The 25,632-nt window shown below is 41.6% G+C and overlaps 1 long non-coding RNA gene and 1 pseudogene across 2 annotated transcripts; one reads left to right on the plus strand and one right to left on the minus strand.

Annotated features, from left to right (window-relative positions):
- Positions 1-11,066: 11,066 nt before the first annotated feature.
- Positions 11,067-13,816, minus strand: LOC148891771 (regulator of G protein signaling 5-like; annotated as a pseudogene). The gene is made up of 5 exons (XR_016116431.1): positions 13,626-13,816; positions 13,454-13,543; positions 13,282-13,337; positions 11,726-11,889; positions 11,067-11,635 (listed from the first exon to the last, which is right to left on the minus strand). The product of XR_016116431.1 is annotated as a regulator of G protein signaling 5-like (transcript).
- A 4,174-nt stretch (positions 13,817-17,990) lies between these two features.
- On the plus strand, positions 17,991-23,783 carry LOC148891772 (uncharacterized). The gene is made up of 3 exons (XR_016116527.1): positions 17,991-19,297; positions 19,377-19,438; positions 19,884-23,783. It is a non-coding gene; the product is annotated as an uncharacterized LOC148891772 (long non-coding RNA).
- The last annotated feature ends 1,849 nt before the right edge of the window (positions 23,784-25,632 follow it).

A 25,632-nucleotide genomic window follows, 5' to 3' on the forward strand; every position in this document is an offset into this window, starting at 1 on the left:
GCTTCCCATCTAATTTGCATTTCAAAAGGTATGTTCCAAATTTTCTCAAGTCTAAACACGACAAGCGTGATACAAACGGACTGATGGATGTTCAATTAGTTATTCACTATGGTTCCTTTTTGCTCTCTGTCCAGCGGGGGGCAACAGAGCTATTTGTCTTGTGTCAGTCCAAAGTTAACCAAGTATAAAAGTGCAAGGCAAACTAAATCATAGGCCCCTTGCAGTCTTGGCGTCTTCACCACCCGTGTGATGCAGCCCTCTTTTTTGACTCTACCCATCAAGGTCAAAAAGAGCAGAAGACCCCGTCGTGTACCCCGGGAACAATGTGTTCGGTTTCAAGGAGGCCTTTGCATGTGAATGAGTCAGATGGAGTACCATATTTTTGTGACGGCGTTTCCTACGAAATAGACGATAGTGTCCTATGGAGCGCTTGCTTTCTGAATAGGTGATCGTTTCTGATTCATGAGTAATACTGCACATCTCACCTATATGTGATGGGCTGTGTGAACTTGACCAATTTTCACCTGCAGCATAACGTAATCGTCACCAATGCATTCAGAGCAGTGTGTTTTGTCTAAAAGGGGAAGTCAAGGAAAGATAAAAATGATCAGTTAAAATACCAACATTTTGGCAGTGGCTGACTAATACATGAGACTTCAGGTGTGTACAATGAGGGAAAAAGCTCTACCTGATGTTTTTCTCGCAAAAAAATGACAGATAACGACTCACATCATTTGCAGGTTTGGTCATTTGACGTTTTCAAAGTGTGATAGCTGTCTTATAATACAGTCTTGAATGAGTTTTTCAAATTAGTTCTTATGCGCTAATTTATTTTTTAAGTACAGTCCAGAAACGACGTTATAAAATTGTATTTATAGTAATCCAGAAAGGTTTTCACTGTAGAACTGTTAAAAATGCACTTTTACCATTTATGTAGTTGTCATGATTTGCAAGGTGGTGGTGGTGGTGGTAGTGGACCCCCAAAAAAAGGCAAACCGCAACGTGACAGTACCTCTCCCTCAAGGGACTGATTCCGGACGTCCCAACAGTCATCCAAAATGCCCGCCTCACCAGGGAACACGAACGAGAAGGAGACGGCAACCAATTGCCTCTCGAGGAAACAGGAATATTATGGTGACGGCAACCCTTGCCTCGCCAAAGCACAAGACTAGAAGGCAACAGCAACCTTTAATTCACCGAGGAACAGGAACAAGAAGTCCTTGCGTCATCAACAGTCCTTGCCTCGCCAAAGGACAGGAACGCGAAAGCGACGACAACCCTTTCTTCGGCAGGGAACAGAAAGGTGACAGCCTGATGGGAAGGACTTGCTTGCGGGGTCCAGTGGTGGGTCGAGTATTCTGTCACGATTTGCAAGGTAGTGGTGGACCTAAAAAAAGCAGGCAGGAGGGAGGAGCAGGGTGTATTTGACAAATGGTATTAAATAAAGTCATCAGAATAGAAAGGTCCAGAGTAGCAAACAAAACCAGAAGTAAAACATGACAAGATGAAACAAACCTGACAGGGTGAAACAAACAATGACCCGACACTCAATGGTCGTGCCGGGAGTCCTTTTAACTGCCACTGATTAAAACAACCAACACATGTGGGGCTGCAGGCAGGGCCCTACAGTGACACCCGTTGGTTGCAAACCGAAACGTGAAAGTAGTAAAATCAGGGGCTATGTTGATGCCTATTAGGGTTGTCGGTACTGTACTAAACTAACTTGGAACATAAATGACATTTTCAAACAAGTAATCAGAAAAGTTACTTTTTCAAGGTAACTGTAACAGATTGAACCTAGTGATGGGGAAATGAAGCTTTCAAATGTACATTTTTTTACTCCCTGAGAAAGCAGTGTATGTGGCGCAGTCTCGCCCCAACAAGAGTTGTATTCCTAACACCAATGACCATGTTGAAATATGTATTTAAACGTTAAAATATTTAATTTAAATTACATTTAAAGGTTTCAAGAATAATGTCGGAGGTAAGGAGGTACGTAATTTCAAATTCAAGCTCCAAACTACAAAACAGCACCCTATAAAAATAGTAATAAAACATAATGCACTTTCCGGAAAGACTTTTAAGATCGTCTACATCTCTGTTGTCGCTGCTATCTTGATGTTGTATGTGCAATTTTAAAACGGATCGCATTGAGGTTACAAAGGAGAGAAATATAAATTCACACAAGCAGGTTAGGTGAAAAAAAGAGATGAGAGCCGCCAATGTTGAGGCTATAATTGTAGTACACATTTTGCTTCTCATATTAGAGTGGAGATGCAAGGTTTCAGAAGTGCAATACCTATATTGTATATATAATGTACACATAATGAGGTACATTATCCTCAAAAGCAACAATACATTGTTGGAAAAAAAAACACCGCTTGGGTTTTTAGAGAGAGCGTGTTTGTCTTCTGAGGTGTTATTCTGACACCTTAAGTGCAGCAGATGTACGTCACAAGGCATTAAGGTCACTCTTGCATCGGTTTACTCAGTCCTCCCAGTATCCAAACCAAACAATGTCATTCAATTTGGACATTCAGTTAGGCTGACATCTAAACGCCTCCTGGATACGTGAGGTCTTGATGAACCTCGCATTTAGGTCCAGGCTTCAAAGTTCATAAATGAACTTCAGCTTTCAAGTTTAAAATTCAAGTTTCTGACCAAAGTGACGCCCCTCACCAACCTGCTTCACGGCATTTGCCCACTTTGTTCTTCTTCACTTTTGTCAAGGTGTATATTCCAACAAATTTTTGCAAAAATACTCAAGCAAATTTCCCCATTGTGGGAAGATTAAAGGCTTTCTGATTATGAAGCCCAATGTAACAGGCAATGATGTGAGGGTGTGCCTGCTTTGAGTCTGCTGGCGAGTCCTTCAATCTGTCATTGGTTGTTTTTTTTCATCTTTGTGGTTTTTCTTTAACTCTGAACACCTTTGAAGGGAATCTTAACAATGAGTGCTGTTGATGTGAATTGTATGTTTTTTTTTCATGGGAATGGGTGGGAAAATCCTTGGATTGGATTAGTTTTTATTAGTCTCACATTGGAGAAATGTATATTTCACAGCAGCAAAGTTATGGAAGGAAGAGGATAGGAAAAGAGGAAGTAGAAAAAATACAGAAGCTGCCGGAAAAACGTCGCCACTCTCGCAGTGCCAGCTTGAAGTCAAAAGAACAACAACAACAAAATGACATCACAAAGACAAAGTCAATCAATCAACAGGAGCTGCTGTATAGGCTGACACACTCACGGCACCATCTTGAAGTCAAAAGAACAAAAAAACAACACAACAAATAATATGACACAACACAAAAGATACAGTCATTCATCTTAAGCACTTCTGCACCGTCTTTGTTGTATGAGGCAGTTCTAGATAAAAGGGGAGAGGATCAAAGCATCCTTTTCACCAGTGGATCAGGGACGTCAAGGTGAAATGTGCACGTCTGCTACAAGTTAAATGTTGAAAGCAAATAGATATAGTATCCATGGATGAAAATCACATCACCTGTCCCAAGTAAATACGCTTGTATTCCAAGCCGCGACAGTTCCACATATGCATTGGCGCTCTGCGCTTACGCTCCTTTCTTCTCATCGCAGGCGACTCAAGCCATGCATCTATCCAGCCACAGACTCTCCAACAGCACCGACCTTTTAGCTGAACAAGGCGGGGCTGTGAAAATGCTGGCCATTACAGGCGCAAAAAAAGCACATTCGGCCCAGAGTTGTCCAGCGATGACAGTTGAATGGCATCAAAATTTGACATTCCTCCCAATCAAAAACAGTGCTGGCATATTTGTGCTAATGAAAGGGCACAACCGAAAGGGCAAAAACAACACAAAACAAGAAAAAAAGCAAGGCTCGTGAGAGTCCCTGCTGACGGATACTCGTCTGCCATCTTGGACTTCCTTCCTTGGCAACATTGTTTGACCGTGAAGCTCGGGAAGTAGAACAAAAAAGTCGTTCTCAATCCAAGTTGAGACCTTTCATTCTATTTATTAGCTATGAGCCACTAGTTTCACAGCACAGCTTTTATGGACGTCCGATTTTTCAAAATGATGTTTTGAATGCATAATAAGCATAATGCATAATGCATAATGAATGCATATCGCATAATAAGATAAACAATGTTGCATTAAGCTGTCTTCAAATATTTACTCACCTTCTCTGTGTTACAGCAGTCATGGGAAATACAAAATTAAATCCTTCCAAATTTGCATTTTGAACTCGGGAGGTCATTTAATGGCTGATAATTTTTCAACTGAACAGTCCCGAATATTTACAGGACATTTGTGTATGAGTTCCGATGACAGAGTTATGTTTGTAAACTCATCAATAATCTGCAGACACACTTTCATTAAAATAAATACATGAATGAATCAAGAATCCCAAAATATTAAGAAAAACACAAAGCACAAGTTTTCCATGTGAAACAGTGCAACATGATTGAAAAAAATGTCAGGAAAAAAATGTAAGATTATCCAAAACATGAAGTAATATTGAATAAATGAATGAATAATATCTGCCAACGCGGTATGAAAATTTGGGGTTGTAGTTGTAATATCACTAATCACCAGTAGATGAATGGCATGTCTTATTTGCTCATGCTTATCCATACACTAGAATATTCTATTCCTTCATTTATTGATTTATTGATTTATTATTACAGAATTTCTAGGCACAGTCGTGGCATTGAAGGGCTCTGTTTTGGTGGCCTCAGTATAGCATCTCTGCTTTTTGCAGATGATGTGGTACTGTTGGGGCCTTCAAACGGTGCTCCCCAACTTTCATTGGAGCATTTCACAGACGAATGTGAAGCAGTTGGGATGAGAATCAGCACCTCCAAATCTGAGACAATGGTTCTCAGTCAGAAAAGGGTGGAGTGCCCTCTCCGGGTTGGGGAGGAGATCTATCCTCAATGAATTAGGGTACGAGGGAGCAAGAGATCGACAGACGGATTGGCGCGGCGTCTGCTGTGATGCGGACTTTGTACCGATCTGTTGTGGTGAAGATGATCTACGTCCCAATCCTCATCTATGGTCACAAACTATGAGTCGTGCCCGAAAGAACGAAATCCTGGATACAAGCGGCCGAAATAAGCTTTCTCCGTAGGGTGTCCGGGCTCTCCCTTAGAGATAAGGTGAGAAGTTCGGTTATCCAGGAGGGGCTCAGAGTCGAGCCTCTACTCCTCCACATAGAGAGGAACCAGATGAGGTGGCTCGGGCATCTGATTAGGATGCTTCCTGGAAGCTTGCCTGGTAAGGTGTTTGGAGCATGTCCGCCTGGCAGAAGACCCCAAGGATGATCCAGGACAAGCTGAGAAGACTACATCACCCATGTGGCCTGGGAGTGCCTCAAGATCCGCCAAGAAGTGGCTGGGGAGAGGGATGTCTGGTCTTCCCTACTGAGCTAGCTGTTGCCCCCGCTATTTATGTATTTATTTATCCATCCATCCATCCATCCATCCATCCATCCATCCATCCATCCATCCATCCATCCATCCATCCATCCATCCATCCATCCGTCCGTCCGTCCGTCCGTCCGTCCGTCCGTCCGTCCGTCTATCTATCTATCTATCTATCTATCTATCTATCTATCTATCTATCTATCTATCTATCTATCTATCTATCTATCTATCTATCTATCTATCTATCTATCTATCTGTCTGTCTGTCTGTCTGTCTGTCTGTCTGTCTGTCTCTGTCTATTTATATATTTATTTCTTATGGATTTGGAATGATATGAGACAAACATAGGACCACAAAAATATTTAAAGTATCGCATAACAAGGAGAAATGCGCTCCCAATACTAAAAAAAACAACCACAGCGGGTCTTCTTCACACTTGTCTTTTAATAGTGCTCATAATCATTGCAAACAGGACAGTGGTCAGGAGGTCTGCCGATGCACTATTTTAACTAATAAACACAGAGGAAACTGAAATGAAAACAAAAGGAACGACGAAAGCCAATCACCTGCGCTCCGAGGGTGCATTGCCTTGGCAACCATTGAACCTTGGCTGTAGCGCTTTGTTTTTACCCCAGACGTATGCATTCAAGAAATATGAATCCTTAAACTATTCATCATCGGAGACAGGGTAAATATGTTTTTGGACTGAGGATGCTGGCTCACATCTACCAGTTAAGTTGGTGTCAACATGGAGCAGATGTCCAATCACCTGGGGGTTAGATCATGTCACCACCCCCATAACACATCCATGTATGTACTCAGTTATGAAGCACACAAGCACATCCTACATGCCTGTTTGTGTGTGTCACAGGACACAAATTGTGTATCATTTCCAAGGATGTGAAGTACAAATATGGAGTTTCTGCACTTCAGTTGACTTTTCAGCTCACTGTATCTTACGAATTTAAAAAAAAAATAAACAAAGAAACAACACACAACACACAACAGAACAAAATCACCCCAACAATGTTTTCATTTTAATCACTGCCTTTGAAAATATATACTCCTTAGTTAATACAAATAGGCTGGATGACATAAAAAAGAAAATAAATGCAGTAAAGTAATTTTAGAAGTATTTGATGCCGCACGATTATGCAGCCGTCAATAAGTGCTCTCACGAGCTTTGCTTTTTTTGTTGTTGTTTTTATCTTGTTTTTTTGTTTTCTTTTGCGCCGATGCATATGTGGAACTGTCGCGGCTTGGAATAGAAGCGTATTTACTTGGGACAGAAGATGTGAGACAGTCTCTTTTCATCAATGGATACTACAGCTATTTGCTTTCAATATTTAGCTTGTAGCAGACGTGCACATTTAACCTTGACGTCCCTGATCCACTGGTGAAAAGGACGCTTTGATCCTCTCCTCGTTTTTTAGAACTTTTTCATACAGCAAATATGGGGCAGAAAGTGCTTAAGATTCAATGACTCTATCTTTTGTGTTGTGTCATATTATTTGTTGTGTTGTTTTTTTTTGTTCTTTTGACTTCAAGATGGTGCCGTGAGTGTGTCAGCCTATACAGCAGCTCCTGTATTTTGTTTTTCTACTTCTTTCTTTCCTTTCTTCTTACTTTCACAACTTTGCTGCTGCGAAATGTAAATTTCTCCACTGCAACACAAATAAAGGCTAATCTAATCAAATTTTAAGTTGACATCTGATCAAGTGCAACCAGAAGCAAGACATTTCCCGTTCAATACCATATTTGAGAACATTATTTGATGTTAGTGACTCCAAGAATGAGTTGCAATACATTTAGGTTGATGATGTCTTTTTTTCTTTTTTCTTTTCTTATTTTTACTTTAGCTCTTGATTAATTTGTTAGGCACTGAAACAGTGCTAACCAAAGTTTTTCTTTTTTGACACAATGTTCTGTACTTCCACTGAAGTACAAGTACTTTTCCCACCTCAGATGAGTTCATTTCAAATTAAAAGCAACGTGTCAACTTGTTGTTGGCAGCCTTCCCATGCAAGTGTGTGAGAAGCAAGCCCCTTATGAAAGACAGAACTATTGTTGAATCCTGCATCATACTCTAATTAGTTTTCAAAAGATGAATAAGAAGAGTGTCTGGGTTTGTTGAGACAGAGGCAGGAGGACACCAATGTGGGACAGGGGGATACGAACAACACATATCATAATACTGACCCAGAAATTATCCTGGTACAGGTAGTGCCGCATTTTATGATGTCATTGAAGTTTACTCTGATATCCTTTGGTTATCATTTGGTTCAACAGGACAATACAGCGAATCAAGAAAATGTTGGGTAAAATGCAAGTTCTAAGTCTCAAGTAATTTATTTTTGGTTAAAAACACAACAAAGGTGCAAGAAAATTTTAGAACATCATTTTGATTTATTAGAATATCTTGGAAGGGAAGTATGATTGGAAGTACTGGAAATGCCACATGTACAATACTGACAAGTTCATTCAATTGTATGTAACATGACAATCCAAAACACATTGGTTCATTCCCCGTGGGACTGAGCGATTTTGAACCGAATCACAATGTTCCACCTTCAAATGGAAGTGTTCTTGTAACAATTCGTACCTCTGGAATCGAGCATAAACATGTTCTTTCTTTTTTTTTTTGAGAGATGCACGCCCCCCCTCTCCCACACACACACAGGGATAAACAAGTCAGCAATATTTCAAGCAACTAATTTGAGAACCACATTTTAGGCGCACCCGGAATCACTACACCGTTGTAATGTACAGTATAGAACCAGCAAAGTAACTGTGTATGAACATTTACAGTCATATTTTCCTGTGTGTGTGGTGTGTGTAGGTGTCTGTGTGCGGTGTGTGTGTTTACATATTCAAGTTACACAACGTTTAATCACAAAAAATTACATTCAATTATTTCAATGATTATTCACATAATTGACTTCCATTTGACAGTTAGATTGCCATTTTTGATTCGCAATACAGTTTGTATGAGGTCCCCAATAATCAAGTGTACCTGGTAAAGATCATGTGTGAATTATTTAAATACATTTAAATATATTGAAATTTACTCCCCATTAGAGACATTTTTTTCTGAAGTCTACAAAAGACATGGTCCGAAAATGACTTTATAAAGTCCGATATTTAGAAGTGTGTATAAGCTGACAAGGCCACTGTGTGCAGCACAGATTTTTTTTAGATCTTTAAGTCATTTGGAAAGGTTGTTCCCAGTAAGTAGTCCCCAGAAAACATGAAAACGCGTATGTGTGTTTGTGTGTGTGTGTGCGTGTGTGTGCGTGTGTGTGTGTGTGTGTGTGTGTGCGTGTGTGTGCGAGTGTGCGCGTGTGTTCGTGTGTGTGTGTGTATGTGTGTGAAATGACTAATGAGGGTAGGACCAGTGATAATTACTCCGCCTCTACTTTTTCAAGGCCTGATTATTTGAACAGCATTTTACCTTGGAAGTCTACGTGCGTGGGAGTCCCGGTCGAGCGGAGACGTGCGCCTCTGAGGCAGCGCTCGCATGAGACTTTCTCTCCAGCACAATGAAAGAAAGAGACTTATTGACAAAGCGCCGCTGACTCAACCAGTGAGTGGCTTCTAAGGTAGAAGACAAGGTTCAATTGGTGACTCATTGTCTTGCTGGTGTCATCGCTCTCTCCCCCAACAGCACGAATGTTGATGCTGAGATGAGATCAGTGCCTTTTTCAATACTTGTAAACATCCATATGTTATTTCTTTCCCTTCTATCTATCTGTGGTGTATAATATTGGTAAAATATCATTGCAAAAGCATTTGTACAAAGACCAGTGAGACAAATGAATTTTCTTTGAGATCTGTAACCCCACAATAAGGAATTTTCTCTTCCACTGTGTTTTTTATCATCTGCTCTGTGTGGTGACGTGGTCATGTCAGGAAACTACAATCGTTATAAAAATAAAATAAAAAAAGACCCAATGCTCACCATGGGCTTGACTTTTCCCTTGGATTGATAATGGTCCATGTTAAGCGCTTTGTTACAGCTTTAGGTGTTGTTAAAGTGCTGTATAAATCAATATGTATTGTATTGTATTCTATCATATTTGAGTATCGCTGCTCACCCACAGAAAAACTTATCCTGTGACTGTAAAGTGACCTTGAGAGTTTTGAAAGGCGCTTATAAATGAAATGTATTATTATTATTATTATTATTATTATTATTATTATTATTATTATTATTATTATTATTATTATTATTATTATTATTATTATTATTATTATTATTATTATTATTATTATATATATTATATATTATAGTGTTTTGCTTTTTTACTTTCATTTCTTTCATAACTTTGCTGCTGTGAAATGTAAATTTCTCCACTGCAAGACTAATAAAGGCAAATCCAATCCAATTATTATTATTATTATTATTATTATTATTATTATTATTATTATTATTATTATTATTAATTGTGGTGGCTTCAGCCATCCACTATGGAATTGTCTGCTGGTCAGGCACCGTCACCACCCGGGACAGGAAAAGACTGGAGCGCCTTGTCAAGAGGGCCAGTTGCTTCCTGGGCTGCTCGCTGGACTCTCTGGAGGAGGAGGGCTACAGACGGATACTTGCTAAACTAAAACCTATGATGGACAGCCCCTCCGACCCCCTCCTGCCCACCCTGACAGCACTGGGTAGCTCCTTCAGCCAGAGACTGTTACACCCACGCTGCAATAAGGAGAGGTACCGCCACTCGTTCCTACCGACTGCTGTCAGGCTTTGCAATTCTCAATCATCACATGTAAAAAAAAACTGGACACTACTGTAAATATGGGTTGATGCAATACAGCTACATAATATATCAATATGCCTTTCTTGATACTTGCACTATTTACAGTTTTTATGACACGGTTTTGCATATTTACAGTATACAGTTGACATTTTTATTTTACTATGCTTAGAATATCTTATTTTTCTATCCTTTCACCCCCCCACCCCATCCACTTTCAAATTGCTGTTGTGGACCGCAAATTTCCCGATTGTGGGACAAATAAAGGTTTTCTGATTCTGATTCTGTTGTGAGTATATTTAATTGCTGTAGTGTAATCAAATGTAAAAGAAGCACTTAAAATAGCATTTTGTCCATAATAAAATGATGATAGTTTTAATGCATTGTACGACAGGTGTCAAATTCATTGTCCGGAGGCCAAATCTGTCACAAGCGAGTTGACAGCTGGGCGGGCCCTCCGCTCCCGACGTCCGCCAGCTGCTGTCCCCATCACAGACTTTTGGACATTTAAACCAGACGGTAGCACTCACCCAGCGTCGGAAGATACTACGCCTCGCGCCTCGCCCGTGCCTTGAACTGCAATCGGTACAAGAGTTGCTTCGCCCTAGGTATTTATTAGCTACGATCGTGTCAGTTTTGTACTCTCGAGATCGTATGCTGTTTTTTGCACCCTATCATGCCTTTTTATTTTTCCCTGAGCTATTGAGGTTGGACGGATCGCCCCCCCCTCACCCACTTGCTTTGCTCTGTTCTGTCTGTTTTCCGGGTCCGCGTTATCTCGGACCCGATTGTGAACATTAATTTATGCTCATTTTAAGTACCGAGTATCATGCAAGAACAACGTGTGGCATTTGGTCGCCTACTTGTGAAGTGGAACTTTCAAGGCCACGCCTGAATTAGCAAATGGCAACATTCCTTTTATTCTGTGAATCTATTTTCCCTTTGCACATTAAAAAAGATACAAACAGGTGGAAAGCAAACATTCATTATTTCCATTTTAAATGAACAACTACGAGAGAATAAATAAATGAACACAAGACAACATCGGCTTCATCATAAACTACTGTGGCCATCGGCCTGTGCGTGGGAACTCGTTCAGATGTCTCTCGTGGGCAACTCGGTGTGCATCCTCACAGCTTCATGTCCTTCGGCTTGGACCCCAGTCTGCTGAACCCCCCCTTGGGCATGACTCCTCGGCTCAGATATTCGTTGTCAACCTTTTGGCTAAGTGTCATGAGCGTAAGCATGTCCTCCGCCGGAAGGATCACATTTGGCGGCCGCCTGCTGCGCAGCTCTTGATAAAGTCGCCGAGCCGGTCTTGTCAGCTCTGCTGGCTCATGGACTTGAGGAAACGGGGGTAGCAGTCCTTCTCCATCAGAGTGTAAATTTTTGCTTGGGCCAGATCGAAACACGACTGGGTGGGCTGCTCCATGTTCTCCTTGATGATAGCTTTTGTTAAGTGGTCGAGGTTTACCTGTCACGGGTGGGGGATGGATAACAATCAATGATCTTATCCTCAACCCAAACAAACCCTTGTTTCAATCCCGAGGCGGCGATCTCTTACCTCTCGGGGTGCATCATTGCTGATGAATTCATCAAAGATTTGTTTGGCCTTTACGGACATTTTCGAGGGCTTGGTCGTCCTGTAGACCTCACACGCTAAGTAGAAGGCAATATTTTCCTCACTGAATTCTGACACGAGGAAAGCTCGGAATAGACACAAACCGTCTGCAAACAGGAGAGGGTGAAAGTCAGCACGCTGCACCAAAAGTGACAACATTCAGCTGACACAATTAACTCATTCACTGCCATTCCGGAATTAATTCAGGGATTGAAAAGCATGATGTGGAGCACTATTCCCGAATTTGTTCGGGTTTGGGTTTTTCTTGCAGGGGGCCCAATAAAGCACTGGTCAGACCTCTGACAATGTTTTTCCCTCCCACGGGGAGGAAGCATTTGCGTTTTGTGCAACTGCCCCCATTTTAAGATCAGATAATTCCAGACCTATATAATTTAGGAATTAACTCTTTTTTTCTGATGAAAGAAGAGAGTCTAAGGTTTATTATGCCTCATTGACTGTTTATGTAGTCCTCAAACCCAAATATTCTGTGAATTTTGGTAATCAAGTGACAATGATAAAAACCCTGGCACCGGAGTGGACACATTTTTGCACATGTCTGGCAGTGAATGAGTTAACAAGTGTCTAAGACCTGAATCAAGTACTGTATTTGTCTCCTCTTCCATCTGAGGAGGGATGTTAAAATATTCAAGGCACTTCTCAGAATGATGCGGATCACATCCAATAAAATCACATCCAAAATCATCCTGATAACTACAATTACACCGCGCTAGCTTAATAGCTCTCTGTGAGAAATTCATAGAATGTAGCGGCATGATCATACGGCAGTACTCCAAACTAAAGAAAAAAAAGCCCCACCTAAATTGAATACAATCATTATTTTAAAAACGGTTATGACTATTAAAAAAAATCCATTTGTACTCTCAAAACAGCAAAAGCAAATGTGAGTTACAAAATTAAGAAGACTTTTTGTTGTTTTTGAATGCTCAAACTCTCCAACATTTTTCAAAATCAAACGCCATGAAGATTGATACTCTATATGACATTATGCAGATGATGTTTGAAGAAAACACTCAATTCCTTCGACACTGAATAAACAATAAAGCGAAACATAAACCATTCAAGGATGTCACAAAGCTGATAAACATCAAATCTTTTTAATGCCTTATTCTTATGACCAGGAATTCCTATCTTAACATTTCCAGTAGCCATATTACAGCTTTTGCCATGACTTGTCTTTTGAATTTCCAGTTTTTGGTCCTGACTTTCATGTTATCATTTCTACTCTTATTTTGTAGCAATCGCTTCCTTTCGATTAATGTTTTGTACACTGCTCAAATTAGTCTATGTTTGTGATGTATTATTCTCCCCAAAAGTGTTTTAAAAATTATTTTACACTCCCGCTAAGTACTCAATCAATGTATTTCCTTTTTTGAAACCTGCAATTTGTGCTTTGAGGTCCCTTTTTTCCCCATCCATGTCAGTTCACTTATGTTATGTAAATTTGATTTTTTTTCCAATCAAAATTGAGCTGCACTTACTTTGACTAGACAGCAGTTTCTCAAACGAGTCCTTCCATTTCAGGCGCTCATCAACACTGCAAGAAAAAAAGGCGAAATATCAGTGAAACAGTCGACCCAATTCATATATTTTCCATGCAAGTTCAACATTGAATCAACCATTCCTCTCAAAGGAAGATTAGAGCGCCCTTACTTGTGAGTGTCACTTTTCTTGGGCTGCACAGGGATGCTGTGATCCGACTTGTGCAGCAAACCTCCAAACAGAGCTTTCAGCTCCTTTGCCCTGCGATGACAAAGAGTGAATGAAACAAATGTGACATTAGGACAGCAAAATAAATAATAAGCCGTCATTTGTCAACACTTACCTCTCCAGGCAGGTGATTGGCAACAGTTCGAGTCCTCGGCACATGATGGGATGTTATCCGGCGGGCTGGTGGTGGGTATTTCCTGGGAAGCCTGTGAAGCCTCTGCCTTTCTTATGTGTGGGATAGCTCTCAGTTGATCTGGCTCTTGTGTGGGAGCGGGCCCTTTTATAGGGAGGTTCACTCGGTGACATCACAACTCCCAACAAATGGGGGGAGGGGGGGGGGCAAGCAGTAAAATGATGAGATGAGACTTTCATCCACGCCGCAGCCGCATGAAGTGTCTGGAAGCATATTACCCGGTTGTGTAAATTAATTTCAGACAGGGTCAGCAGGACTTATTTCTTTGGGTACTGCTAGGGACTGAACCCCCCCCCCCCTCCCCCCCCCAAAGGATGCTTCTTTGCACCATGTAACCCAGATTGCCTGATATCAAGTTCACCCCTTCTTTGGTTTAACTTACTGAAAATATTTGAATGAATAAAATAAACATGTTTGGTATGAGTCAAGATGTGTCATCCTCCTGATTTAGAATTTATAATTATGTTTTGTTATGTATGTCATTTTTTCCCTCCTATGATATAATGGAGGGGGAGGCTGTTGTGTAGCCGTCAACACAAATAACACACACATGATACTTCATTTTGTGTCATTATCTAGCCTTTTGTGAAATTTAGTCATCACCATTACATTGACCCAAACAAAACAAAACAACACAACACAAAACAATAAAATGTCACTCAAAGGTCACGTCCTGTCTGTGTCAAACATACTTGACGTGTCAACAGGAAATGAGGAATGAGTATTTCTTTTTTTCCCTTGGTAAGATTCAGATAAATATAGACTGACTCAAGTCTTACGTTTGAGCAACCCCACTGGAAAAAAATGTTGATATTTTTAGCATAAAAAACATTAGAAGGGTGATGCTCACAGAGGAAACAGTTTATTGACAGAAAAAAAGGACTCGTCAAAGGTGTCAAAGGTGCCAATTTCCCATAAAGCAGAACAAAACTCCATTTACCGATCTAATTACGTCTAAAACATTCAGTTTGTGTTGCTTGAAAAAGTATATATATATATATATATATCCGATGTTGTTCCCGGCATCTTTTGCAACCACTCGTCGAGTTTGGGGGTCACTGCCCCGAGTGCTCCGACCACCACAGGCACGACTGTCACCTTGACCTTCCAGGCTTTCTCCAGCTCCTCTCTGAGCCCTTGATATTTCTCGATTTTCTCATGTTCCTTCTTTCTGATGGTTCCATCACTCGGGACCGCTACATCCACGACAACGGCTTTCCTTTGCCCTTTATCTATGACCACGATATCTGGTTTGTTGGCCATTACCATCTTGTCAGTCTGTAATACATTCTACAAATTATTGTATGGGGCAGGATTTCACATATACAACAATGTACATTGTTTTTGAACATATCCATTTGGGGAACACCTGCAGTTAAACAATCTTTTGGGACTTTATTTCTTTAAGCTTGAAACTTTTTTCGTTTTGTTTTGTTTGTTTGAGAAGATAACCCCCCACACACCATCACAGCGTATGTTGTTTTTGAGCCGACACAAACTCAAAATAGTGACTTGAATTTCCAGCTTGAACACTTGAAGACTCTCTCTCTCTCTCTCTCTCTCTCTCTCTCTCTCTCTCTCTCTCTCTCTCTCTCTCTCTCTCACTCCATTTGTGTTCACTTGGTTTACTCTCTAATAATGGAAATTGAAGTTGAAGACTCCGACAACGCCTCACAACGTTCAAGATGGAAATACTGCAATTTAACTTTCAAATGTGTTCTATTATCATCAAAACATACGTTTTAGTGGATATGCAATATACAGGTGAAAGCTCAGAAGAGAGCGAATATATAGACACTCTTTAAAGAGGTTTTATTAATTCTTTCTCAATCCTGAAATACCAAAGTGGATTATTTTGCTTGGTTGTGATATTTTGAAGAGAAACTAGTCTAATTCCAAAAACACCTCTGGCAGGTAAAATGGAACACTCTAAATTTTCCCTTGTGAGATGGTTGTTCATCTCTGTGTGCCCTGCGATAATGACATTTTAATGAGGGCGTTGAAACCGTGGTTGAAAAAAAAGACCACGGTTGAAAAAAAACACCGCTGTTTTCTTCTACGTTGATCGAAACAGCACCACTCTAGTGGGCAGTCTTTGTATTGCACCACAATAAAAATGAATTCCATGTCGTCTGTGCATTTTTTTCCACTTTTAAATTATCCTGCGGGCCTGATCAAACCTACTTATAATCTCTCATCTCATTTTCCGTACCGCTTATTCCTCATTAGGGTCGCGGGGGGTTGCTGGAGCCTATCTCAGCTGTCTTCAGGCACGAGGCGGGGGACGCCCTGAATTGGTTGCCAGCCAATCGCAGGGCACACAAAGACATACAACAGTCACTCTCACACTCACACCTAGGGACAATTTGGAGTGGTCAATCTGCCTGCCATGCATGTTTTTGGAGTGTGGGAGGAAACCGGAGGACCCGGAGAAAACCCACGCGGGTCCGGGGAGAACATGCAAACTCCACACAGGGAGGCCGGAGCGGGACGCAAACCGGCGACCTCTGCACTGTGAAGCAAGTGTGCTAACCATTCGACTACCGAGCCGCCCCCTACTTAGTGATAATAATAATAATAATAATAATAATAATAATAATAATAATAATAATAATAATAATAATAATAATAATAATAATACATTAATTTGGAAGCGGCTGTGGTTTATTTGAACATACAGTCCAGTCATTTTCTGACCCTTTCTTGCCCTACCATGAGAAAAAAGGTAAGGGAATAAAAACACATACTGTACTTGAAATTGAATGCTCAGATTTTTATAAAAAAATAACACATAAATACATTTTAATGAAATATACTTGTTTTAAAAAAAATGCCAAAAGGGGGAGCAGGACACAAATGAATTTATGGGAAGAAATGAAAACAGAAATTTGAAGTTGACATGGCATAATTAAGACTAACTCTGAGTTCAAGTTTAATTACACGAGCCACTGGAGCAATCTGCCTTTCCAGCAGCTCATGTATTTTGTTTTTCTACTTTCATTCCTTTCATCACTTTGCTGCTGTGAAATGTAAATTTCTCCACTGTGAGACTAATAAAGGCATATCCAATCCAATCCAATCCAATACTCACTCAATACAACTGTTTTACAATTCCTTTGTGATCATATTTTTTTGTTTTAAATTTCCATCCAGTCTGAGATTTTTTTTTTTCATAGCCATTGATGCAGTCAATGACTTTTAAAATTAATTTCAGTAAAAAGCAACGGTGACTTGGACTATCACTCAGTGGCTTTCTTTTGCCTCAGTGTTCCTGTCTTTTTCACATTTCCTTTTTGACACCTCTACTAATTGCACACACCGTTAGCTTTTCTCCACAGGCTGTCCGCCGTGTAGCATCCCCGTGTACCATTTTCATTCTGGGACTCAACAAATGATATAATATATGATCCTTCAACCCCGTTATCTAACAGGAAAGGATGATGCTGTAATATCTGTGCCGTTTGTTTACGCTCACCCTTATTGTGTCCGGTGACACAGTTACATTGTGTCATGGTCAAGAGCATTTTGTCATGATGGAAATCTGGGTTAGGCAGATATAAATATGTAATCCCAGACTCACATCACACAAAAAGTAGTTTGGGCTCACACCTACAAAGTAAAGAGGAATTGCTTTCATGGTTGTGTGAAGCTTGATTAATCACAATACGACTGACCTAGAAATGCAAATGAACAATGAGATTGTTTCTGAACTGCTGCAACATTTTCTAAACTGAAAGCTTACTGACGAGTGCAAAGGGTTTTATCTGCATTTCTGAAATTAATTAGCACAAATCCCCTCAAATTACGTGATTGTAAGTATTGATTGGATTGGATTGGATTTATTAGTCTCACAGTGGAGAAATTTACATTTACATTACATTATATTATATCTTTATAACAACAAAGATCACACTTATGATTTCGCACTATAATTCTAACCAAGTAGGAAACATAACATAACTCAAACTACGGCCCGCGGGCGGTATCCGGCCCATCAGCACATTTGGTCCGACCGACCCCCTGAACAATACCAGAGATGCTATCAGATTTTTTCCATATTTGGCCTCCAGAAAAATAAAAAAATCATTTTACAAGTAAAAGGTCGTTTTTCGATCATTATCTGTTCCTATTTTAATCAATATAATCAATGTATGTTGTTTATAATCGTGATTGAACAATACAAACCCACCTGCTCACAATAGAACGCTAAAGGAGTCGGTCACAATGCGACGCGACACAAGAAAGTGACGTATGAGGAAGTGGAGGGGAGTCCGGTGGTACATTCAGGTACGCTCAGTTTAGCGCTCTATTTGGTCCCAGACCCGTTTTCTCTTGTAAACCTTTCTGTCAAAGAGAGAACCGAATAATGGCGAAAAGGTTAGGTAAGGGAAAAACTGATTCAGAATGCAGGGTATTTAACCTGCAGTTGACAAACAATTATTTTTTATGTTCAATGCAAGGAAAAGGATGTTTGTGTCATCTGTCAAGAGGCGGTGGCGGCATTGAAAGAATACAATCTTCGTCGACACTATGAATCCCATCACAAAGACAAGTACGATAGCTTGCAAGGCCAAATACGAGCAGAAAAACTCTCAAAGCGAAAAGTGGACTACTATCTCAGCAGAATACATTTGTACGCCAAGCTCAGCTGAAGAAGGCATCCGTTCGGGCCAGCTTTCGGGTTGCTAAGCTGATAGCAAGCAGCGGTAAACTTTCACGGACGGAGAGTTTGTTAAGAAATGTATGGATGCTGTCGCGGAGGAGTTGTGTCCGGAGAAGAAAGATGCATATAATGCCGTAGGTCTGTCGGCGAGTACAATCACCAGATGCGGTGAAGAAATCGGGATTAATGTATATGCCGAGCTGCAGCAGAAGACGAAAGAATTCGACTTTTTTTCATTAGCACTGGATGTGCAAGACACAGCGCAACTGCTCATTTTTATTCGTGGAGTTAGCGCAAACTTTGAGATATGCGAGGAGCTGGCAGCCCTTTATTATTATTTTTATTTATATTTTTGACCAAGTGTACCAAACCATGGAGAAGTTGGACCTGAGTTACAGAACTGTGATCGTCTGAAAGACGCATTCAAGCCCAACAGTCTCATTGACTTCGATGCCGCCCTCCCAAACGACACATATCCAAACATCAAACAACACGGAATGAAAATGTCCACGGTTTTTGGCAGCACGTATATCTGTGAGAAAAGCTTTTCTCACATGAAACTGCTGAAATCTCAGATGAGATAAAGATTGACAGAAGAACATTTGCATCAGTGCTTGAGACTGGCTGTAACGAGAATGGAACCTGATATTCAACTTCTCACCAGCCAGATGCAGACCCACAGTTCACACTGATGAACATACAGTGAGACCTCAACTTACAAACACCTTATCTTACAAACTTTTCGTCTTACAAATGTCAAATTTCTGAAAATTAAACCTTATAATAAGCACTATTTTCATAATACACACCCACCACGGCTGGCGGAGTGATCTTCGACGGAAGCACACGAGCGAACAGCATCAGAGGTTAAGTTACCAACACTTATGGAAGGTGACTCTCCTTACATAAGCCATCAACGACCATCAAAAAGGTAAATAAAACTTTATTTTACAGCACAGTTTATTTCTTTAATTACAGTCCTCATGTAATGCGCCTCTCTTTCCAAACAGCAATTCCCTTTGACCTTCGACCTCCAACACCATTCATCAAGCCATAAATGACCATCACAAATGTAAATAAAGTGACTTTATGATACAATGCAGTGTATTTCTTTCATTACAATACAATAGCACATTTATTATACATAGAATAAGGTATGTTGTGTGTAGTTTTAAGGCTTATTTAGTTGAAAAGTATATTTTATGGAAACCCGGGAACGGATTATTCCCATTTTAATGCTTTCCTATGGGATTTTTTTTTTTGAGATACACACTTTTCACCTTACACACTGTCTGGGAACCAATTAAGTTCGTAAGTTGAGGTCTCACTGTACATGGGTAAACTCACTTTTCTGACTTGAATGAGTTATTCTGAGCATAAACAAATATAATCATAATAAAATCTACCGGGATAAAGTCCATCTTTACAGCCATACTGGTAGTGAAATGTATTGTGCTGTGTAGGTGCTGTACCACTTAGTTCACTTTCTCAACCTGCTTCCTTTGTGGTTTTCACAGGGAAGTTGATGAGAGAGAGCTGCAAACACAAACAGCAGTGTCTACAAGCCTACGGAAACCTACGAAAGGATTATAAGGAAGGAACACAAGAACTTTAAGAGACTGCTCATATGTGTCAGAGACATTCTGCTCTGACAACTGAGCTGAACTTTTATCTGTTAAGCTTGTGCATGGCACAACAGAAAGTTAATGTTCCATGGCTTTTTTTCTATGAAGAACACAGAGTGATATTTAGTTATTATTTATTTCATAAATAGTGTTATTTATTTCCTAATGAAGCCACAAGGGGGCACAAGCCGGTGTCTTATTGTGCCGGTCCCTAGCCCGGATAAATACAGAGGGTTGTGTCAGGAAGGGCATCCGACGTTAAATATTTTGCCAAAACAAATATGCGAAACAAAACTCTGAATCCCATACCGGATCGTTCGAGGCACGGGTTAACAACGGCCGCCATTGGTACTGTTGACCTTCGGGTGCCTGTGGAAAATTGACTAATGTTGGTCGAAGAAGGAGAGGAGGGAGGTGTGCCAGGAGGAAAAGGGAGAAATGGAACGCCAAGAGTATAGAACTAAGAGTATGAAGTTTGAATGTAGGAACAATGACAGGTAAAGGTCGAGAGCTGGTTGACATGATGCAGAGAAGGAAGGTAGACATACTGTGTGTCCAGGAGACCAGGTGGAAAGGGAGCAAGGCTAGAAGCTTAGGGTCAGGGTTTAAGTTGTTCTATCATGGTGAAGACAGAAAGAGAAATGGAGTTGGGGTTATCTTAAAAGAGGAGTTTGTTAGAAATGTCTTAGAAGTAAAAAGATTATTAGATAGAATGATGAGTCTGAACCTAGAAATTGAAGGTGTGATGTTAAATGTTGTTTGTGGGTATGCCCCACAAGTAGGATGTGAGCTGGCGGAGAAGGAGAAATTTTGTTTGGACTTTGATGAAGTCATACAGAACATCCCGAGAAGTGAGAGGGTTGTAATTGGTGGAGACTCCAATGGACATGTTGGCGCCGGAAACAAAGATGATGAGGAGGTGATGGGCAGGTTTGGACTCCAGATGAGGAACGCTGAAAGACTTTGCTAAGAGAATGGAAATGGCTATTGTGAATACTTTCTTTCAGAAGAGACAGGTACATAGGGTGACCTATAAGAGTGGAGGCAGAAGTACACAGGTAGACTACATTTTGTGTCAACAGCGCCATCTAAAGGAAATCAGTGACTGCAAAGTAGTGGTTGGTGAGATTGTAGCCAGACAGCATAGGTTGGTGGTGTGTCGGATGATGCTGGCAGTGAGGAAGATGAAGAAACCAAAGGCTGAAGTGAGGACAAAATGGTGGAAGTTGAAAAAGGAAGAGTGTTGCATGACATTTAGGAAGTAGGTAAGACAAGCACTGGGTGGGCAAGCGGTCCTTCCAGATGACTGGCAAACTACAGCAAACATAATCAGAGACACGGATCGGAAAGTACTTGGTGTATCGAGTGGAACAAAGGTAGATAAGGAGACTTGGTGGTGGAATGAGGAGGTGCAGGAGTGTATACAGAGAAACAGGTTAGCAAAGAAGAAGTGGGACACTGAGAGGACGGACGAGAGGAGACAGCAGTGCAAGGAGATGCAGCGCACGGTTAAAGTAAAGGTGGCAAAGGCCAAACAAGAGGCCTATGATGACTTGTATGCTCAGCTGGACAGCAAGGAAGGTGAGACTGATCTTTACAGGCTGGCGAGACAGAGAGACAAAGATGGTAAGGACCTGCAGCAGGTTCGGGTGATTAAGGATAGAGATAGCAATGTATTAACAGGTGCCAATTGTGTGATGGCAAGATGGAAAGAGTACTGAAGAATTGATGAATGAGGAAAATGAGAAGGAACAAAGAGTAGAAGACGTGGCTGTCGTGAACCAAGACATAGCAAACATTAGCAAGGATGAATTGAGGAGGGCGCTGAAGAGGATGAAGGGGGGAAAGGCACTCGGGCCTGATGATTTACCATTTGAGGTATGGAAGTGTCTTGGAGAGGTGGGGGTGGTGTTCCTGACTGGGTTATTTAACAAGATCTTAGAGAGTCAACAGATGCCTGAAAAATGGAGACGAAGTGTATTCATGCCTTTTTTTAAGAACAAAGGAAATGTGCAGAGTTGTACTAACCACAGAGGAATAAAGTTGATGAGCCATACAATGAAACTCTGGGAAAATAGTAGTTGAAGCAAGACTAAGAGCAGAAGTGAACATTTGTGAGCAGCAGTATGGCTTCATGCCAAAAAAGAGTACGACAGATGCAGTGTTTGCTTTAAAAATGCTGATAGAGAAGTACAGAGAAGGTCAGAAGGAATTGCATTGTGTCTTTGTAGATCTGGAGAAAGCCTACGACAGGGTGCCCAGAGAAGAGCTGTGGTATTGCATAAGTATGTCTGGAGTGACGGAAAAGTATGTCAGAGCGGTGCAAGTCATGTATCATGACTGTAAGACAGTTGTGAGGTGTGCTGTCGGTGTGACGGAGGAATTTAAGGTGGAGGTGGGACTCCACCAGGGGTCAGCTCTATGCCCCTTCTTATTTGCTATGGTGATGGACAGGCTGATAGACGATGTTAGACAAGAATCTCCTTGGACCATGATGTTTGCAGATGACTTTGTGATCTGTAGTGAGAACGGGCAACAGGTGGTGGACAAATTAGAGATGTGGAGATATGCCCTGGAAAGTAGAGGAATGAAGATCAGTCGTGTCATGATCTGGTTGGCGACCAACGGGGGGCGCTGTTGGCCCCGCCTGCACTTGCACAGGTGCTGGCCGTCCCAATCAGATTGGCGACCAACGGGTAGCAACGTCAGCCCTGCTTGCAGCCTCGCAGGTGCTGGTCGTTTAATCACTGACACTTAAAAGGACACCCGGCATGACCATCCGGTGTCGGTTCATTGTTTGCCTCATGTTTGTTGCATGCTGTGCATGTGTTTGTTTAACCTTGGCTGACTTTTACACTTGGTTTTCTTTTGATACTTTGTATTTTTTCCGTTCAGATGATTTAGATGTTTTACATTTTGTTCCTGCTGACTTTATTTTAATACAATTTGTCAAACAACCTCCTGCTCCCTCCTGCCTGCTTTTTGGGATCCGCACCCGCCATCACCACCTTGCAAACCGTGACAGAATGAACCGACCAATCATCGGATCCCGCAGGTACATCGGACCCGTCTCATTTCCACCCTGTGCCTGGCAATGCTACGTCCACGTTAGCCCGAGCCTCGTCGCGTTTGAATTGCGTCACTCGACGAGCCGTAACGTCCACGTAAACATCCGGCAGAGACCTCCTTCCAGGTGGCCGTCCAGGGTGACACTGGGTGACTGGCAGTGCACGCCCACGTCCAGCCACGCTGTCGTCGTGCATGACGAATTGAGTCTCATCCACGACGAGCCGTGCAACGTCCGCGTCAACGTCAGTCCGAGACCCCACTCACCTCTGGATCCCGGAGCGGCTCTGAACTGGTCTCGTTCCCCCGGTGCCGGGCAGTTCACGCCCACGTCGCCGTCCGGCCGAGACCTGATCCCATACGGCCGTATGGGGTGCCATTCTGCGCCTGGCAGTTCGACGTCCACGTTGAGCCATGCGCCGTCGCGTGAACGTGCGAGAGGGATCGCACTCACGCCCACGACGATCCGTGCCGCGTCTTCGTCCACCCCAGGCCGAGTCCCGTTCCCATCAGGCCGCCACCCGTCGTATGTTGTAGAGGCAGCGGTTGCCCTCTCCACCGATCGTTCCATGGCGAGTGGACCTTTTATTGAATTCAACACACTTGTTCACTCTATGCAATGGCGCATCAACTTATCATCACATCTAAGGGCACATTGTCAGCCAAGGAACATTTGTCCATTGCTGTTTATAAATACATATAATTAAATATAACTTTTTTTGTTGCAGTCGAAAACCCGAGTTTTTTTTTCCTAAAGCTTCAGGACCGAGATGATGATGATTACGTTTTAACTCATTCCCGAATGTATTCCAGTTTTCTTTTTTCATGCTTAAGTGCCAATAAAGTGCTGGACATGGCCTCTGGCAATGTTTTTACTTTTCCACAAGAGGACAGCATTTCCATTTTTTCCATGTTAGCGTTTTATTCCAGCTTTAGCTGTTGTTATAGCGCTATATAATCCAATATGTATGCATTCCATTGTATTTTGGACAGCCACCCTCATTTCAAGCTCATATAACTCCAGACCAATATAATTTAGGAATTAACTATTTTTTTCTAATGAAGAAGAGAGTCTAAGGTTTCTAACGCTGTACTCAATGTTTATGTAGTCCTTAAACTCAGTATTCTGTGGGTTCTGGAATTTAAGTGAAAATGACAAAAACCTTGGCACTGGAGTGGAGACATTGTTGCACGTCTGGCAGTGAATGAGTAAAGTAGAATGGTCCCATCCAGTAACACTACAGCCAACCCTACCCAATTTTTATTGATAAAAGATCCTCTGGTGACAGTCACTTCCTGTCTCTCTCTTATGAGGATTATTTTCGTGAACTGCCTCCGCCTTGTTTCTGCAAGTGCGGGACATACCATGGAATTCACAAATTGTTATTCCATTTCCTAGCTGACATGGGCCAAACTTTCATCTGGACGGCGCCAGAGACCAAAAACAGTTTCCGCCACCTGATTTCAACCACTTCACCTCCCATCTTGTATGCATATTTTGTTGAAAGTAGAAACAGAGAAATACTTGGGCTTTTATTTGTTCAACTCCAGCATTGTTCAACTCCAGCATTGGTCCTGTTAAAAAAGCGTCAGCTGGACTCGGCCAGAGAATCCATCATCTACATATTCAGCCGACGGACCATCTCACTGAACAGGTGGAGGCTTGTCTGATGCATGTCAATGAAGAAGCTGAGGTCAGGCCACCAGTGGTGCACATGATGCTATCTGTGTGTTATCAAATGTCAACTGGACATCGAACATGTTGACTTGCCATGCCGACAATGGCAAATCCATGTGAAGCAGCCTTGGCATGAGTCGAATGTCAAGGATGCCACATAAAAAAAAAGAAGACGTCTACTTCATCACCTGGCGGCTCCTGAATGCCAGATGTATTTTTAACCGCCCCAACTTTTATACATTTGTACATGAGGTTCTTATAACCGAGCAGCTGCACATGCTTTCTCTTATAATGACACCAATGATCATTCTGACAACCTAATTGGGACTCTACTGCCGCCCGCCATCATGTTAATAAGTCCAACGTCCTTCTATGAATTACACGAGGTTGGAAAAAAAGGGAACTTTGATTTTCCAAAGGATACCCTGCGGGAGGCTAACACATTTGGACTTGCTAGCATCGAAACAAATACGCTTGGAGGGGGGTTTGCGAGCCCCTAGTAGGATGAGCGACACAAAAGCTAATTGGGTACATTGCTGCAAATGGGCTCATGGGCAAGAGAAAGCTGATTTATCGGAAACGTCTGGGCGCCTGTATACCGCTAATGTGCTCACTTTTATTCTGAAATATAGCTGCCGGTTGACACAATAGGTTGAGCGGGAGCAGAAGGTGTCAGTAAACAAGGCACAGATGTCACCTCAGAGTGATGAGGACGCCAGCATCTCGTCCATATTTATTCTAGCGTTTATTAGATTCACTTTGTTGCACAACATTGTCATTGCAATCCTTGTGTGCACTGACATGGATGGGGAATACTAACATGTTTCGAGTCGCACATACATATATAGCGCAGATACGGTTATGTTTTGGGAAAGAGACATAACTGTGAGGGAAATG

Source organism: Hippocampus bargibanti, linkage group LG11 (assembly GCF_051943395.1).
Source record: "Hippocampus bargibanti isolate YZ-2025 linkage group LG11, ASM5194339v1, whole genome shotgun sequence".
NCBI classification, from domain to species: domain Eukaryota; kingdom Metazoa; phylum Chordata; class Actinopteri; order Syngnathiformes; family Syngnathidae; genus Hippocampus; species Hippocampus bargibanti.